We start from the raw sequence: 16846 nt of genomic DNA, 5'->3' as shown, positions 1-16846 counted from the left end.
ATCCACCTATCCTTCCATAAGAGCCTTAAATGAAGACTTGACTCTGCCAATTGGCCTGGGGATCCAATGGGGGGACAGCATACTGGAGACGGCTACTAGATTGACAGCAAACACCACTTCTCCCCTGCATTCCCTGTTTCTCCCTGCCCATCTTTTACTCTCATATTAGCAACAGCAACAACAATAGCATTTAGACTTATATGTATGTCCTTTCATAGGGCTTTACAGAACTCTCTAAGCAGTTTACAAAGTCAGCAAATTGACCCCAACAACATGGCTCCTCATTTTCCCGACCTCAGAAGGATGGAAGGCTGAGTCAACCTTGAGCCAGTGAGAATCAAACTCCTGGCACTGAGCTGAATTAGCCTGCAATACTGCATTCTAACCACTGCGCCAGCATCCATATTACTGCATTTTCACTGTTTTATTATTTCACTATTTTGCTACTATTAGGTTTACACTTCTTTTCATTTCTTTCTTTTTACTGTTGTTAGTCAACTAGAGTAGCCCCACAATTAGCTAGCTGGTGAATAAATTTAACAAACAAATAAACAAATAAATAAATAATTTCCCTCCAGGGTTGCTCCCTTGTCACTCCATGGATAATTAGATATACCCTTTTTGTCATGGAGAAGGGGCTTGTGATGGTCTGATGAAATTGAGATAGTGCAGTCTACCGTGGAGTCATCAGCCATGCTAGACAGATTTTAGCAAAAGAGCCAGACTAAACCTATTCACCAATTCATTTTATACAGTAAGAAAACAGGAGAAGAATCCGCTACCAGATTGGTCATCACTCAAGTCAACAAGGACCGTGTCAGATATTAAAGAGTTCCTGAGCTTCTGTCAACAAGTGGTTTTGAACTATTAACTTCTTCTCATATCCACATATACAATGGCTCTCCACACAACTGGGGACAGCTGGGACAGTAAGAAACCCATGCCTGGATCTGAGAGAGAAGCTTCCTTTGCTTCATCAGCCCTGAGGAGACCTTGCCAGGGCAGCAAAAAGAGATAGACCCACCATTAAAGCGGGAGAAAAAGATATGGCCTTTTGCCTGCCTAACACAGAATAGGGAGATAAGACTTCTCTACAGATGTGGCCACTGCTGCCTCTAATCACCATTTTGCACAGCAAGGAGAAAAGCAGGAAAGAACTGATAAAAGGAGAGAGAAAGACTGTAGCAGCAATTTCTTCACTGAATAAGAAAAAATGTTGTATAATGCAAAATAATGAGGTATCTAATACCCCTTTGATCCTCAAGATACAGATAAAGACCATTTAAAATATAAAAAATGAGAGTTGGCTGACAACATACCTATTTCTATGGCAGAAGAGGAGCCCATATAAAAAGAAAGATGGAAAGAGCAGAAATCTAGGATTCTAATACTGTGGTGCCATTAATTGGAAAGCAGTGTTTGCTCTGTAGCAAACCATAGGCATTCATTATAAATTTAGATATTGTCCAGAAAATTCTATGATTTAGTCTGAAATGTCCTTATATTTATTCTATCTCAAATGTTTTATATTCTAGAAATTCCCTGGATTGTTTTCAGGCTTTGTTTCTTAATAATATGTGTTTTTAATTTAGATCTATACTTTTCCATTTCTAGGTAACGCCTCAAGTATATGGAACCACTTATTTTTATGACACTGCTTTGCTTCCCAGCAGATTGATAGCTGCTAAATTGAATTCTCATTTAGTGGGATCTTCAATGAAATCTTCCAATGTATCCTCCCTGTTAAAACAAGGCCTTTTTTTTTTCTCCCTGATGCTATTCTATGTTTGTTTTCATTTGAATTTCTCTGGCTACCAAGCATATTTCATTTTCACAGAACTGTTTGCATTTTTTTTCTGGCATTTCACTACAATGGTTGTGTTCTCATTTTCCGGGAGTATAATTTTGAAAAATAAATACTGTACTTTCCCAAGTGTATATTCTTCTTTATATAGCAAAAGAATACAAAAAATAAAAATCCTGGCTTTTGGAAGGTATGATAGTAATAGTAGTAACTGTGAGTGAAACAGAAGGTGGAAAAAATAAATGGTAACTATTTAATGTTGCATGAGTTACATATATTGGACTAGAGTATAATTTACCTTAATAGGAGTTGCGTTGGATTAGATTATCCAGAAATCAAGTGGGAAAAGATCTGCAACTCAAAGGAAATATGTTTAGCCATACTTTCCAGGATAGGGGATTTAGTGTACCAATGTTTAGGTCAAACAAGTATTTAGTATTTATTTGATTTGTCAATCGCTTACAAGATACAGGTATAAGAATAAATATAGTTTTGAATACATGAGATAGATACTCATAAGAAAAATAAAAACAATAGGACAGGGACGGTAGGCATGTTGGTGCGCTTATGCACGCCCTCTATAGGCCTCTTAGGAAGGGGGTGAGGTCTACAACATCAGAAACAGTAACCTCTAAAATGTACACTGAACATTCATAAGGCAGTAAAAACAGTAGTTCTATAATCAGACTAATTACTGACAAGGCAAAGGCACATTTGAAAGAAGCAGTCTAAGAGGAGTTATTAGATGCTATTATCAACCAAACTATGAGTTCCACTCTACAAAGACCTGTGACTCACTGAATAGGCCGTATTTATCAAAACTGGCCAATAAACACTCATATTTAAATAATTTAGCTTTTTAATTTTTTTAAGTTTGTAAATCTGAAAGTAGGGAGACAATGTATTATATTAAGATGATAGATTAGGATCGAGGACATCCAGGTTCAAGTATCCTTAATTACAGAAGCTCACTGAATGAGGTAACAGTCTAAATCAGGGGTCACCAACCTTTTGGACCTCAGGGACCACCAAACTCATAGTTTTAAATCCCAGGGACCACTAATCGGTTCTGTGGGCGTGGCCTAATTTGTGGGTGTGGCTTGGTGGTCATGTGACTGGCTGGGCATGGATTGTATGTAAATATTATAAATATTTATATAAATATTGAATTTTTATTAAAAAGGAGCAACTTTTACCCAAAATCAGGCAAAGCAGGCAGGCAGATTGAGTTGCTCACAGAATTACAAATTCATTCAGAGATCTATCTATCTGCCATCGGCTAGCTCAGTCTGTGACATAAAATTTGCTTGCAAGCAAACTCATAAGATTAACTCACAACATACCATGTATGTAAATATTGAATTTTTTATTAAAAAAGAGCAACTTTTACCCAAAATCAGACAAAGCAGGCAGGCAGATTGAGTTGCTCACAGAATCATTCAGTGATCTATCTATCTGCCATCGGCTAGCTCAGTCTGTCACATAAAATTTGCTTGCCATGAGTCTGCACTGAATAATAGAACCTTCAGTCCTAAGGGAGGTTCGGCTGTGCTTAAAAGCAGAGCCAAAAATCTAAAGACTAGCTAGAAAGCAAGAAATCCAATCATTTCCTGCTTCCTAGCTAATCTAAATCTCCCGGCACAGCAGAACAGCTGATGGTCAGAAAAACAGCAATTTAGCAGGCAAGATTTGCCAGGTAAGGAGTGAGTGGGAGGGCCATGTGGACGGCGCAGCCTTATGTTTCTGCGCAGCCTGGATTAATTGCTTTGTGGGGGTGCTCTGGGGGTGAGATTTCTCTGTGGCCCACCAAAATTTTCTCGCGGCCAACCACTGGTCTAAATCAGGGCTCCCAAACTCCTGGCCCACGGGCCAGATGCGTCACATGCTGGCCATGCCCATACCATGTATGTAAAAGTATCGGTTTAGCAAAATGGAAAAAAGTCACGTGACATAGCCATGACCATGAGTTTGACACTAAGTTAATTAAAATGGTTGTTGGGAAGGGGACTTAAATATTAAATTATATACACCAATTATATACACCAGGTTGAAGAAAGGGAAATATAACTCTTACTTTCAAGAGTAAGAAAGTGGAGTAGAAATGTAAATCAGAAAGAAAAAACTTTTTCTGTGAATAAACATAATTATAAATATTTTAAATAGGTTGACACTGTTAGTCAATTAACATTTTTCAAGGACCAACTTGCCCTGACATTCTGGCTTCAAGTGATATATGCCAGACTTCCCTACTTTGTACAATAACAAACTCCCCTGCCATTCAGGTTGCCCAATGTAGTTGATGCAAAACTGATCAATTTGCAATTGCATAATTTAATAGTTGTTTGAGAAATAAATTCATTAATTCTGGGAGCTGCTGCTTTAAGATTTGACCTGTCATTCTCCTTCAGCCCTAGGAAGCAGGCAATGACATATCACTTTCCAAAGCTTACCAAGAAAACTACACAAATTTGTCCTGGTGGTCACCCAAGACCAACCTGAAGAAACACATAAGCAAACTCCAACCAAGAAGCTTTTGTTCCCAGTTCCTCTTTGCAGCTACAATTGGTTCCCAGCTACAATTGGTCATAATGAAGTCTTGCTTTCATTTAGCATTTTGAAATATTTTTAATAAGTCTGCTTTTAGGCTAGGTTTTTATTTTTATTTTGCGGTGATTTATGTTGTAATCACTATCATTTTGTTTCCCCACTTGACTTCTTAAGACAGCATTCAAATATCTTCAATAATTATTTTTGTAAGATAAGCAGAGAGCGCTCGGATAACTCACAAGGAAGTATCGGGAGCTCAAATGTCCTTAAGTAATATACAGTAACAACACTTGCCCTGTCCTTAAAAAAAAAAATATGCAGGATGATCTACTAAACAGGAAGTAGGGGATCTTTTTGAAAGTGATGTCACCATGACGGACCTATTTTATCTGGAAATGACGGTGACCCGAAGGTTGTAACTGAAGGCGGCGGTGGGGAGGGGAAGGTGGGGAGTGGACTCTCAAGGTGCAAGCGACCTGCCTCACACACCTGACAAGCACATTGCTCCACTTCAACTGCAGGCAATGCGAGCCAGGCAGGTGCTCAAAACAATAAAGCGGTCCTCAAGCAAGAGCTGCAGGAAACGGCTCTGCCCGGGCGGCGTTGTTTACAAGGAGAGACGAGCTGAGAGCGCGCGCACACATACATACACGGAGAGGTGCTCACAAGCTGCAGCCACCGACCAGCGCGCAGCGGGCGATCACTCCCGCGTACTAGCTACACCATTTCCTGCTGCCTTTCTCGCCCCCCCAATCTCCCCGCCAATTTGGAGGACGCGCCATGGAATCGAGGCGGGTGGGGAAGCGAGACTCAGAGCCCAGGCCTGCCTCGGCCAGGCCAAGACAGCTTCTCGCTCGCGCGGAGCTTTCCCCCTCTCCCCGCGCTTGTCGAAGGCGGAGCTTCCAACAGGAAGAAGCCGCCGACTGCGTGGCGTAGTTAAAAAGGAAGAGCTGGGCAGTGAGGAAGGAAGGAAGGAAGGTGGCTTGCTGCGGAGCGATACCGGGGTAGATGGCAAGCCCCGTCCCTTGATGGCAAAAGGCGGTAACCCGTGCAAAAGAGACCTGGGCAACTTACCAAGCGGCTACAGTGAAAGCTCGAATGCATGCCCGAATGGAGGTCGAGCACCTTTTACCAAAAGTAAAGCAAAAGGGGTGAAAAAAAATTAAAAAGAAGGGGTGAATACAATAGTACTTAGATTTATAAACCGCTTTGCAATGCTTTACAGCCCTCTCTATATTGCCCTCCAACAATCTGGGTCCTTGGTGGCTTTTTTTGCTTCTTCACATTTGACGATAGTCTTTGACTTAACAGTTCATTTAATGACCGTTCCAAGTTACAACTGCGCTGAGCAAAGTAATTTAAGATGGGATTTTGCACTCATGACCTTTGCCGCAGCCCCATGATCATGTGATCAAAATTCAGATACTTGGCAACTAGTTCAGGAATGTTAAACACCGGATACAGCATGTGCTGGTCACACCCACCTAGGCTTCACAAGGACAAAATAATCCCGATACGTCATGATATGGCCTATGATGCAATCAGGGTTGACACCCTCGAACTAGTTTATACTTATGACCATTTCTGTGTTTCAAGGTCATATGATCATCTATTACGATCATCTTTTCACAAGCAACATCAATGATGAAGCCAGATTCTGGCAAGAAAGGTCATAAAATGGGGCAAAGCTCACTTAACACATGTCTCACCTAACAGGAATTTTGGGCTTCCTTGTGGTCCTAAATCGAGGACTAACTATTTCCTTTTGGATGTTATTTCAGAGCAGGGATACGGAAATAAGAAATAGTAAGCCAAAGAAATGAACGGAAGAGCTCAGAACAAGAAAATGAAATGGGCCGAACCCAGCTAACACCACCAGTACTTTAGGGTTTCTATTCGACCATGTCCATAGAAAAACAAAGTCCACAGTTGCCTTTTGAAAAAGCACTTTTGGAACAACCATGAGCTGGATGACTGAGAATCTCCATAGATATGTCCATATACACACTGTTTCTGTATTTCTGTCTTGAAGTTGTCAGCTCTTTTTGAAGATTTCTTCAGCTCCATCTAACCAATGTTATTGGACTTCTCCTTCCTCTTGGACCCATTATGCTTCTTTTATAAAGCATAATTTTGTTTTATTCAGTTCTTATTCATTTTCTCTGTAACCAAACCACCTCAATGTACTTTCATATTGGCCACTGTCTTTTGTATTCACTCTGCATACGTTCAGTAACAATTCATTCTTAATTCCAAATTTTGACCATTTGTTACAGTTCTTAATATATCATTATCTTTCCAATACATATTTCTAAAATATTGCTTCCATATTTTCCTCATTTCAGTTTCACCACAAATCATTTCATAACTTTTAATTCCATTCACTGTGTTAGAGTCCTCATGTTTAACTCTCTTCCCTGACTTTCAAAACAATCTATTCCAATCAAGATCATTTTGCATTTTCTTTGCCTTTTAATCTGAACTGTTCCTTCTCTTTCACTATTTTTTTGCAATTATCTTTCTCCTTATATACATTATACAATATCATTTCTCATTTTTGCAGCAATCATTCTCTTATATGCAATTTTCTCATCCACAGACTTTCACTTTATCATTCCAAGCATCAATTTTCACACTTTCTATCAGCATATCCTGCACAGTTTTCTGGCACCCTGCAACATAATTCTTCTTACTCTGTTCCAAGCAGTGTTCATATCTTCTTTTCTTACACAGTTTCCTTTTACCCCAGATCATTCCTGACACTGCCAAATAAATGCTCTGTCCCACACAGAGAATTTCTCAACATTGTTAGATTCTTCACTTATTCTCTAATCATAAATAATTATGAACAAGGCTTTTACATTTATATTTATCCCTGTCATGTAAATATGTATAAATGTTTATGCTTAAAATCATATATTCAAACCAATTAAAGTATAACTAGTCAACCACCATCAACATTAAAAAATAACAGTTAAAATAATACAAAAGCTATCAAACTAACAGCAAAATGATTTATATTTACAATAGAAACTCACAATTATGAAATCATCTATAATCTGATAGCTCTATTGTCTATCTTTGCTACTAAGTCTAACAACAAAACTACTCTAACTTTACCTACAGCCCTTCCCAATATCTGCTCACAATCACTTCCACCAATCCTCATTAAGTACCCTTTCAAGTCTTTCTTAAATACATCCTATGATCTGTGAAGAATAAAGAGAGAAGATAGCTCTATAACTAGGGATGCACATAAATGAAAAGAAACAGCATGCAAAGGGAGAAAATGAAGCAAAGCTACTGTCCTATTGATTATGTTATGACTTATGCCAACATATTTGCTGGGGCAGATAGTACAGTACAGCGAACTACAAGGCCTTAAGCATTAACACCAAGATGTTTAAATTGGCCTCTGGCTTTAATAGGAGCTGATATAATAGGAAGAAAAATGTCAGAAATGAAGGAGGTTCAAAACAATGCTTACTGCATATTTCTGGACCAAGGTCAGTGAACAAAGAAAGAGAAACCAAATACAGGTAGTCATCACTTACAACAGTTTATTTAGTGACTGAAGTTACAACGGCACTGAAAAAAGTGATGACCATTTTTCATATATATGACCCTTGCAGCATCTCCATGGTCACATGAGTAAAATTTCAAAGACCACGAAGCTTGTGAACTAAAAAGAATAATCCCCCAAATCCTTGATCAAGTTACAAAGCAAGGAGCTGTCATGGGGGGGGTGTTGGGGGGTTTTGTGGTGGAGGGGTTTTTTTTTTTTTTTTTTTTTTTTGTTTTTTTTTTTTATTTTTTTTTTTTTTTTTTTTTTGAGCCAAAGGCCTCCAATCCCTGACCTACTGAATGTCATCTGACAAGGCCTCCTTCCCACAGTTACAATTGAAAAATTGCTATACATATCTCTGGCTGCATTCAAGTGATTTTTTTTTAAAAAAAATTCTACTTTATCTTTTGTGGAATTCCATCTGGTTGTCATGGAACTCTGACAAATCCTGGGTTAGGATAGGGCAGGGGATTGATTGATTGACTGATTGAATAGAATTTTTGCACATCTCTTTTGTTTAGCTGGGGAAAGTATTAACTGGCTTGGAGAATTCTTGGCTTGTTCTCAGATTCGCAGAATCGAAAATGACTACAGAACCAAACCAGACAGTTATAGAGGTGCAGATGACAGACTCAATAATTCCTCTGTAGAACTGTATCAGCAGCTCCTTGGGCAGTTTGAACTTTTTGAGTCGGTGCAGAAAGAACATTCTTTGTTGTGCTTTTTTGATGTTTTTGATGATGAATCATTCCATGTTTTAGTAGTATAACATTCTTCACTGATTGTTTGTTTGCTGTCCATTTCATAGTTCAGGCAACTCTGATCTGATAATACAAATCTAATATATATGTAGAAATTACCACATCTTGTTAGAACTCTTTTTAAACATGCAAAGAGGAAGAATTAGATGTGTTTTATTAGTCTTGGTTTTAATGTAACATTTTCACCATGTAATCAATTGCCACAAAGCAATTGTGATATAGGTTTTTTAAAAGCCATATTTTAGTCATCATTTCTAATGATTTTGCCACTTGAGCATGGCTATATGAACAATAGTTATATGTACAATTAATCAGATCTCGATGCTGGTTTATAATATACCCATACATAGGATAGCTTGCCTCTTCCATTATTGCTGGGCATAATTGTTTACAATGATAATTAGATAATACCGTATTTATCGGCGTATAACACGCACAGGCGTATAACACGCATCTTCATTTTAAGAGGGAAATTTCAGGAAAAAAAATTAAATTTCTAAATAAAAACTTTGAAGCAAAATAAGGGTAGCTCAGAACTTTTTTTTTATTAATATTATTACCACTTATAAGGTAAATCAGTGGTCCCCAACCTTTTTTGTACCAGGGACCGGTTTCAAGCAGAAAATTTTTGCAAGGACCGGGGGGAGAAAGAGAAGAGAAGGAGGCTTGCTCTCTCGCTGCTCCACCATCCAAGGAAGAAACTGCTTCAAAGAGCAGGGGGCTTTTCCTGTCGCCGCAGCTATTCCGAGCGCCGTTTCACCCCCACTCCCACCCCGCGCGCGCTTCAATCCACAGTGTCCCATTCTGCCTGCCTGCCTGCCTGCCTTAGTTTCTGGTTGTTTGGGAGCAGCTTCGGCTGAGAATAATAACTATTCGCCTCTTTTACTCAGCCGAAGCTGTTCCGATTCAACCATTAACGAAGGCAGGCAGGCAGGCAGAACGGAGCACTGCGGGCGGGCGGGCGGACGGGGTGGGGTGGGGAGAAACGGGCGCTTCAGGGAAGCTGCGGCGACAGGAAAAGCCCCCGCTTCTTTGAAGCAGTTTCTTCCTGTGCTGGTGGAGGAGCGAGAGAGCGACTGAGAGAGCTGACCCAGAGAGAAGGACAGGCTTCGGTTGCTTCCTTCCTCCCCTTCTTTCATTTGTGTCCTTGATCCCCGATCCCAGCAGCATTCACCAGGGCTTCTTAACATTATATCGGCGTATAACACGCATACATCATTTGCCCCCTATTTTCAGGGGGAAAAAAGTGCGTGTTATACGCCGATAAATACGGTAAGTGTTTTTTTAATATTTCATGCCTCCAATTCTAGTTAGTGAATTAGCTAACAAAATATGTAACAGTGTTGTCTCTGTGTCTGTCATTCTGGAAATGGTTAAAACAGATCATAAATTTAAATTGGGTTTTCCGTAAGTTTCAGAGTCCTACCCTCCTGAAATCCATGTAATATTTTATCTATCAATAGTAGACTGCTAAGCTGTGAAATCTTCCTGAAGGTAGGTGTACAGTCAAACAGTGTGTAAGTAAAAATGACCCTGAACCTTTGGAGGTGGCATCCACCCACATGTTCTCGGTGACCTTATGTTCAATTGATCTGGCATGGCTCTGTTCTCTTAGAAGGCCATAAGCATTACATGCAAGAATCAGGTTATAGTAGATATATTATAATCTGTCAGGTAGAAAAGCAATATGCTTTTTCTTTCTAACATAAATGATTTTTCACTTTAATAACAGCTCTATTCATTCATCTTTCTAAAATATTGATACCCAATCTTTCGTATATAAACAAATGCAAAACAGGTTGAGTATAATAAAAATGAATGCAAATGTTTTAAACCAGGGGTGTCCAACCTTTCACCTTCCCTGGGCCACATTAGAAGATGAAAATTTGGTTTGGGCCGCACATATAATAAATTATTATAAAATAATTATATTATAAAATTATATAATAAATTATAAATTATTTTTATAATTTATTATTAATTATTTATTAAAAATTATTTATTTTTTATTAATTTTCTGGCCAAATTATGTGGGGGGCGGGGGCAGAAGCGGTGGGGGCAGAAGCGCAGCGGGGGGGCAGAAGCGGTGGCGGGGGGGATGGCGGCAGAGGTGCGGGGCAGGGCAGAGCGGCGGCGGCGAAGTGGGGGTGGCGGTGGGGGCAGAAGCGGCGGTGGCGGGGGCAGAAGCAGCAAAGGCGGCGCTCACCTTTTCTGTTGCTGCTTGGCGTGGCGCTCGCCTCGCCCCGCCTCGCGCCTGCCTCTCCTCCTCCTCCTCCTCGCTGGCTCTTGCCATAAGGTTGGGGTGGGCACTGGGCCGCATTACGAGGCGACCTGGGCCGCATGCGGGCCACGGGTTGGACAAGCCTGTTTTAAACAATGATTTGATCAAATTCATTTTTAATTATTTTAAAAAGCTAATACTAAGAAGAAAGATGAAAAAAAGAAGAAAGACATCAAAAAGAAAGCAGAAAATGCAAGGAAGAGGGAAAAGAAAAAGAAAAAGAAGCTCTTTCCAAATGTTTTTACAGCTGTTATTAGTCCGGTTATAAATTTACCTCTTTCTCCAAAGTTACAAGTTTTTTTTTTTTTTCATTTTTCTGCAAAAAGTTTATACGGGATTTCCAGGCAGCAATAAATATAGATACTGTCTTTTTTTGTAATCATAGAAATTTGATTTCTTGTTTCACTACCCCATCCAGAATATTTTCTGACTTCCCAGTCCATCATGTAGCTCCAGGGTATCCTGGTTATGATTCATCCTAAACCCTTTTGCCCCTGCTTAATTCTATGATGCTGCTGAGAAAGTTATATAGACATCACAAGAAGTCAAAATCAATTCAAAGGAGAAGTTACCATTTTAGCAGAATTGGGTAGTTTCTGGATGGGAGACCATTCTGCAAGCTTATCTTTAAAATCTCAACCTCTATGAGAAAGTCTAGTTATTAATAAAATAAATAAAATATAACTTTTCACATAAAATACAATTTTTGGCAATATAGTCTCTAAAAAGAACCATGTTGAAACAAGAAAAAATACATATGAAGTCCTTCAGTATTTGTAATTACAAAATAGAGTGTAAATCAGGTAATGACTAAAGTTCTTGAGCACTAGTAAAGTTGGTGGTTATAACAATAGCCAAATAATTGCCAATTTATTACTAACAAAGGATAATTTCCCTTTTTCCTGTGCTTATAGCAAGATGTCAAGTTTTCAGGTTATAAATCAGTTAGAAAAAAATCACTACTTGATTTTTGTAATATTTTATACTGCAATATTTATATTGCTATTCTGCCTTTTGTAAGGAAAGTTTGAGGTTGATTTTTCTTTATAAGTTTTTTTACACTTAGATTTATTCCCTAATTTTCCTAAAATATGTTTCCCATCACTGAAAAGAAAATCTTCCTTTTTTTTCTCTCTGTGTAACTGGACTTTGTCATACCCTGGCAGAACATTGATTCAATATCCTTTCCACATTTTTTCTTATCCAAACATATCCTATAAATATTAAGAAAAATTAAACAAATTTCAAAAAATAGTACTGGATGTTTTCCTTGAAGTTGTTGATTGTGTTAATTTATCTATAAAATTATAATTTCCATAAATCAAGAAAGATACTGGTGTGTTTAAAATGTTTTAAGCATGACTGAATTAAGCAGTATTAAGACTGCATGTTTAGTGATATTATCATTTGTGGATTGATTCCTGGTATGCTAATGAAGACCTATGTATAGATTCCTTGATTAACTCATGACTTAGAACTTGTTACTTTTAGTTCTAAATAAGACTTAAGGTGATGTGGCTTTTTTGTTTTTATTTTTGAAATGTTGAGTCTGATGCCTCAATTATTCATCCTAGGAATTAATGTACAATCAGCATGAAGAAGAAATAAATGACTATGTAAATTTGGATGTTGTTTCTGGAATAGTTTAGAAAAATAACGTCTGATATTAATATCCTTGGATCAGCCAAACCATAGATATTTTCAATGATAAAATTAAGATGGAAGTGGTTATTTTTTAATTAATTAAGTCTTTGTAATTCTTTAATTTGTTACTCTTTGGGTAAGGAGAGGGTTTGAGATTGCCCACAAGTGCTTCACACAGTTGCTCCTTGCAAGAAGGATAGGATGGGATTTTGAAGGTTGGGCATTGAATGGAACTGGAATGAATTAAGATAGTCATTAAAGGTAAAGAACACTTAAATGTGACTTACTTTTACAGAATGGAGCAAAATATTTTAACATTGGACATATTGGAAGATATTTTTGAACAATGGATCTAGATGTTAATTTTAAAAATGTCTTCCTCTATAGTAGATTGTGTTTAAAAGATGCAGTGTAAGAGGAACAAGTTTTAATGGACAAGATTGAACTGATCTGAAAGTGGATTTAAAAATGACAGGCTACAGAAGAGAAATGCTACACCAGACATACAAAAGAAACTGTCTAAATAAATAAAAGTTATATACCAGGGGAATAATTTTCCTTTATTTGATTTGTTAGAGAGGCTAGTTAAACTTTGAGGAAATTATGTGAAGGGACAAATTAAAATGAAAAGAAATCAAGTTCTACAACATTATTTGAAGGGCCTAAAGATCAAGATTGTTAGAAGTAAAAGGAAAGAATATAAATTTGGTTTATTTGATGAAAGTTAAAATAGATATATTATTATTTATGTATTATATAGTATTATGGTACTAATACAATATAGAATTATTCGTTAAATTCCTATTTTTCTTTCTTTTCTGCACTTTCTACTTTTTATTTTTATATTTTAGTTTGTTTCAGTTTTTTATTGTTGTAAGTGTTGTTTTTAATTTAATAAACAATAAAAAAATCTGCACCATCTAAACAGGCGGAAAGATTTTCTTTTTTAAAAAACATAGTATTTTATTAAAATATTATGTTTTTAAAAAAAATAAATTCTTTCTGCCTGTTTAGATGGTGCAGTTTCTTATATACTAATCACTGGTCTCCTTTTGCGTAAAACACACAGTTCTTGCCTTGGTAAATCCAAACTGATGTGAATTGGCAACCATGCAGCAACTGAAAGGAAAAGCATTAAATTATAGTCACAAAATAACAAAGGTGTGCTGAATCACATGCACACAAAAACAACTGCTTAACTAGTTCTCTATTTTACTGGGAAAAATAAACTAATGGGGTAGCACTTGTTAAATAATATTCATGTTGCCTCATTCCAATTAAGCTAATTTGCCATTTAGCTTGGGTAAAAAAAAATACACAAATTTATTCAAAATACTGTAAAGAATACATAGGATCCCATAGGATATAACATTAAGTGAAAAATAAGGAAAGGGCACTCTTTCTGCCCTTTTCTAAAGAGCTTTAGTGTAAAAAGTCAGCTTTTTATAGCTGATTATTTGTAATAAAATGTTTATTTTGTAATTGGCCAAATTGAAAATGATCTCCTTGGTAATACTTTTTCTATTCATTTGTGTCCATGCCCATCTAACAACTTTTATAATCACATCTGTTCAAAAATATAGAAGTATTCAGGAAACTCAGACATTTCAACTATTTTGAGGTATAGAATATAAATTAGAGCGTTATTAGAGATCTTGCACCCATCACATGCACAAAAACCATAAAACAGGCACAAGCAAGGGATCAACCCTTAGCAGATTAATATAAAAATATTATACATCCACCGTACCTAGCCTAACCTGTCTTCAGATGTGTTTTCACATGAGACTATGAAACTGAAGTTCAGCAATCCAAAAGTATTGGGTGGGAAAGATTAATATACATATATTGTCACCATACCACATTCTTTTTTTCTAAACAAACTTTAATGAACATACAATTAAACGAACAAACACATACACAACATAGAAAAATCGAGAAAACAAAAAATAATAATAAAAGTCAATTCTATTATCGACAGTTTGTGGTTCCTTATTTGTTATCATTTTTGGTGTAATATTTACAATTAAATCTTAATGCGAGTATATAGTTACTACCTTCTTTACAGTTTAATAATGTTTACTATTATATTATCTATCTTTGTTCTATCCAATCATACCAACATTCCCAGCTCTTGTAATATTCTAATGATTCTTTATCCTTAAGTGCTCATTCTTAACTGAATCTTTCTACATCTTCCTTCCTTCCTTCTTTCCTTCCTTCCTTCCTTCCTTTCTCATTCTTCAGGTTTTTTTCCACTACCTTTTCCTGTTTTCTGGTTTTTATCATATTTTAAGTCCACTTGTAGTTTCAATGAAGTAACTCCAATAAATCTCTTATATTTCAGTTTAAAAGGGTAATCCAGTTTTTTTTTTTCAAATTTTTAAATCATCATCCAGTTGCATTTGTAAATCTAATGAATTCATCTCAGAGGGACCCACCCTCTGTCTCCAGAGAGATATGTTCATTTTCAGTAATAATTCTGGTTCCAATAAAGAGTTAAAAAGTTCAAACATTTCACAGGTTCATGTCAAATATTTCCTTTAAAGTAGCCATCTTGTGCTCTTCAAGGATTTCCTTCAAGGATTTGTTTAGATATGTAAACACAAGAGCTTTCACACACAAGAGGACCTTTCTATTCACGTTTTCAAAAAGGAAAGTTATTTCTGTCCATTTAAATAATTTAATCTTTTTGGTTCTCCATTTTTTGTGAGGCAAAAATCAGCGAAGTTGTCAGATGTTTCTAAATTTTATAATATCAGAAATAATGAAAATCACCAAACACTTGTCTGTATCAGAAGAAAATGTCTCTTTAATTGAAGAAGAACTTACAATTCAAAAGTTGCATTATAGAAATTAGAGAGGGTCTATAAATTTAGACTGTATCACAGCTGCCAACTTGATGTAAGATCCTGCCTCCTCACCAGTCAATTGGGGAAACCTCCATTTCTATGACTTGCCCCTAAGGAATGAAAAGACAAATCCAAAGTAAGAAAAGGCCCTCTTCCCAAAAAACGGGGCAAAAGAAGCTGCAAAATTGTCTCCCTTTAGAGATGGTTAAATTACCATGTTTCCTTCTTAAAGCAAGAATTTCTTGTACAATGTACAATAATTGTATAAAAAGACCTTATAGAAGGTGGCATGACAGCAATGTTCCAAACATGAACGAAGATACAAAATAAGGAGGCATTAGGGTAAATGAAGATCCATAAAGTATGCAGATCTCAAGAGTACAATCTATGACCCGTTGTTACACTCACAGTTTATGGTATCTTCAGGGATACATTTATTGTAATATGAAAGCCCTATGCAGATGTGTCAAAGGGTATGTGTAGGGAGGGTTGTCCATGGCTTCTTTGATGTTTAATGAGGGCACATCATCAGTTTCATAGCATTTCATCCTAGTTAAATAGTTTTTATAAAAAGAAATATTGACCTTGGGGATATTAACCATTGAATGAAATATTTTTGATGGAAGAGTTAATGCAACTGCATTGGCTTCATGGTGATTCCGATGTTTGGCCTCTTCTTCAGTTGAAGAAATGAAAGGATAGATTTATGTTAGCCATTTTGTATGTACTAAAGTATTTCAGAATCTTATCTTACAAAATAAGCATGGTTGGTGGGGGGGGGGGGGAATCTCTCCCGATAAGAGGCCCAAGAGCTACAATGGCACCAGCAGCAGTATATTACATTAATTGAGGACATTAGTGGAAGAGATGGGACAGATTGGCTATCTTCTCTTTCTTCCAAGTATTCTAGAATAAAATTCACATTATCACCAATCACCAAGGAGGCCTTGAAGTAAAGTGACTTCTTTCAACCATTTATAGTTTATTCAGACAGGTTTGTAGCCGAAGCAAGAGATCCATTGATAGAGGAGGTAAAGTACTGCAGCCTGATGGCTGAAAGATCTTTTTGGAAGCAGAACCACACAGATTCAGGGGTCTGCATGTTTCCTCAGGAAATCACCATCCTATTTTTTTTTTAACTTTTCAGAAGATGAGAGAAGGCCGACTCCACTGGTATGGACATGTCCAGAGAACAGCACCTTCTGCTGTGGCTAAGACAGCCTACCAACTAGAAATCAATGGCCGGCGACCTTGCAGGTGTCCAAAACAGAGATGCAACATACCATCAACAAAACAGAGGTGGTATTCAGCAAGTTCTGACCAGTCCTGGAGAACTGGTAGTGAAAATTTTGAATAGTTCAGAGAATTGGCAAATACCACCTCTGAGTGGAG

At 37.1% G+C, this 16846-nt stretch overlaps 1 protein-coding gene and 1 long non-coding RNA gene across 4 annotated transcripts in view; one reads left to right on the top strand and one right to left on the bottom strand.

Annotated features, from left to right (window-relative positions):
• The window catches only part of FBXL4 (F-box and leucine rich repeat protein 4), a 49415-nt gene extending 44162 nt beyond the window's left edge, over positions 1–5253 (bottom strand). Inside the window, exons 1-2 of one of the 3 annotated variants that reach the window (XM_087943036.1) lie at positions 5002–5241; positions 2103–2155 (exon numbers count right to left, since the gene is read on the bottom strand). The gene's annotated coding sequence lies outside the window, so the exon portion shown is untranslated. Of the gene's footprint in view, positions 1–2102; positions 2156–4840 lie in introns of all 3 variants that reach the window. The other 2 variants (XM_026666590.2, XM_026666591.2) reach the window with 2 other exon arrangements.
• Positions 5254–5269: 16 nt separating this feature from the next.
• LOC148132938 (uncharacterized) lies at positions 5270–12768 on the top strand. The gene is made up of 4 exons (XR_015745286.1): positions 5270–5488; positions 10090–10171; positions 11092–11252; positions 11285–12768. It is a non-coding gene; the product is annotated as an uncharacterized LOC148132938 (long non-coding RNA).
• The last annotated feature ends 4078 nt before the right edge of the window (positions 12769–16846 follow it).

This window comes from Notechis scutatus, chromosome 1 (assembly GCF_049901735.1).
Source record: "Notechis scutatus isolate UNSWTSFEM ecotype Mainland chromosome 1, rNotScu1.2, whole genome shotgun sequence".
Lineage (NCBI taxonomy): Eukaryota > Metazoa > Chordata > Lepidosauria > Squamata > Elapidae > Notechis > Notechis scutatus.
This window is presented reverse-complemented; position numbering and strand designations above follow the sequence as displayed.